The following is a 2,408-nucleotide window of genomic DNA, read 5'->3' as shown; positions in this document are numbered from 1 at the left end:
TCCTTCCATCTATATCACCACCGACCCCTTTACCATATCCTCCTCCTAGACTAGAACTCCCTCCCCCTCCATATATGCCATGCCAACACTCTCTCCATCTTCAAAGTATCATTAAAGTCACATCTTCTCCAAGAGGTCTTCTCCAATTAAGCTCTCTTTTCCCCAGCTCGCTCTCCCTTCTGCATTGTCTAGATGCTCGCATCTGTGACCTTTAAACATTTGATTTTCTCCCCACTCACAACTCCATAGTATTTGTGTACTTTAAATTATACATTGTCACTTTATTTATTTGTTTACATTAATGTCTGTCTCACCCTCTAGACTGTAAACTCGTTATGGGGAGGCCACGTATCTCCTAATTCTGTTGTACTCCCCCAAGTGCTTAGGACAGTGTTCTGCCCATAGTTAGCACTCAATAAATACCATTGATTGATGGATTAATACTCCCTTCCACTTTGACTGAGAGCCCCATGTGGGACAGGGACTGCATCCAACCCGATTTTCTTGTATCTACCCCTGGGATTAGTACAGTGCCCGGAACATAATAAGCACTTAACAAATACCATAAAAAAAGATTCGTTTTCAAAAAGCATTAAACAGATCTACTCTGGAAATACATTCCCCACATAAGGAATGGCACTCTCCCGCCTCATCATAAAGGCGGTAAGGTCAGAAGAGGAAACTCAGGGGAAGACGTGAGGCCAACCAGCTTTAATTAGAACAACAGCTCTGCACTCTCTCCCACTATTTCATTCACTCTTTATTACCCTTCCGTTTGTCAGTTTACAAACTGGAGCGTTAAGCTCCTTAAGCTGAAGCTGCCCGTCTTGGGGCTTGGGGGGGGGGTACCTTCGGGGGCTTGGCCGGTTGCCAGAGCAGCAGCCGCTGGCAAAAAAGAAAAACCTGGGGCACTTCCTGCTCAGTCTTCTGTATTTTAAAGACTCCTTAGCCAATAAAAATGGAAAGCTGCCTCCAATCCCTCTTGAAAAGGATCTGTCTCTTTCTTCATCCCTCTGTCTCTCTCCTTCTCTCTATCTCCCTCTCTTTGTCTCCCTCCCTCTCTCTCATCAGAGCTTTCCTCACAGTCGATTTCTGGTAGTCTTTCAAGGCTGGTTTCTTCTGAGCTTTGGGGCCCACCTTATAATAATATAAATGGTGCTTGTTAAGCACTGGGGTAGATACAAGATATTCAAGGTGGATCGGGGACCCTCTCCCACATAGGGCTCACAGTCTAAACAGGAAGGAGTCGTTCCTCACAGCCCGTACTGACTGATGACCCGTGTCCTTCTTCAGGACCACCTGATGGCCAGCACGGCCGCCCCGGCCCTCCCCACCTCAGCTGCGAGGGAGGCGGGAAGAGGAGGTCCGCTCAGCAGGCCGCTCCCTTGAGTCACGTCTGCATGATGGCTTCACAAAGGACAAAGAGCATCCAAGAAATCTGATTCCAGAACTCTGCAGGCAGTTGCATCTCTTGGGCTGGGTCACTGGGACTGGAGGAGGAATTAGCCCGAAGCACGGCATTGGTATCTACATTCCTGCATCAGGAGTGCAGGAAGAATGAATTCAGCCTGAAAATATGTTTGTCGGTGATATCAATGCGTAGGGTAACAGTGACTCTCTATTATACAAGAATCTAAGGAGAAGTCAATGGACTCCTCTCTTTATGAATGCTTTATACTGTAAGAGGAGCCGGAGCAGTGATTCACAGTCAGTCTTAAGCTGCTGTCATGACTATCCTTCTCTTTCCAGGGCATAAGTTTAAGATTATGCATCAAGAGGTGATAAAAGGAATCCAAAAATATACCTCAGGAGGGTATTACAGGTACAATGATACACTAGGGGTCCCCATTATTAAGAAATGCTGGAAGAGAAGGATCTAAAAGAATGAATGTACCACACAATGAATCAATACATGGATTTCTGTGCTGCATTAGCCAGGCAACCCGGAGTATAAGTATGGAGACCTGGCGAAGGACCAAAACTATGACTACCAGTACTGTGACTACTTGTCTGATATTGCAATACAGATGAAGAAATTGAGAATGGACCTTTCATAGCTTCGGGCTGGCAAAAATGGAATTGTATAACCGCTACAATATTTACTTGTACCTAAGGAGCATTACATTACATTAATTACTTGTACCTAATCACATTTCTACCCTGCTTCTATTGTACTAAAAGCAAGCACTTAGTATAGTGTTCTGCACACAGAAACACTCAATAAATACCTTTGATGATGATGATGATGTAGGAATTAATCCCCATTTTACAGATGAAGGAACTGAGGCCCAGAGAAGTGAAGTGACTTGCCCAAGGTCCAGCAAAGATTAGAACCCAGGTCCTCTGACTCGCAGGCCTGTGCTCTTTCCACTAGGCCATGCTGCTTCTCACCTCATGATTGGCATTCA

The 2,408-nt window shown here is 45.3% G+C and overlaps 1 pseudogene; it reads left to right on the top strand.

Annotated features, from left to right (window-relative positions):
- The first annotated feature begins 633 nt into the window (after positions 1–633).
- On the top strand, positions 634–2,087 carry LOC119938701 (annotated as a pseudogene).
- The last annotated feature ends 321 nt before the right edge of the window (positions 2,088–2,408 follow it).

The sequence above is a fragment of the Tachyglossus aculeatus genome, chromosome 16 (assembly GCF_015852505.1).
Source record: "Tachyglossus aculeatus isolate mTacAcu1 chromosome 16, mTacAcu1.pri, whole genome shotgun sequence".
In the NCBI taxonomy this organism is placed as follows: Eukaryota; Metazoa; Chordata; class Mammalia; order Monotremata; family Tachyglossidae; genus Tachyglossus; species Tachyglossus aculeatus.
Note: the sequence above shows the minus strand (reverse complement) of the source record. Positions and strands in the feature narration are given on the sequence as shown.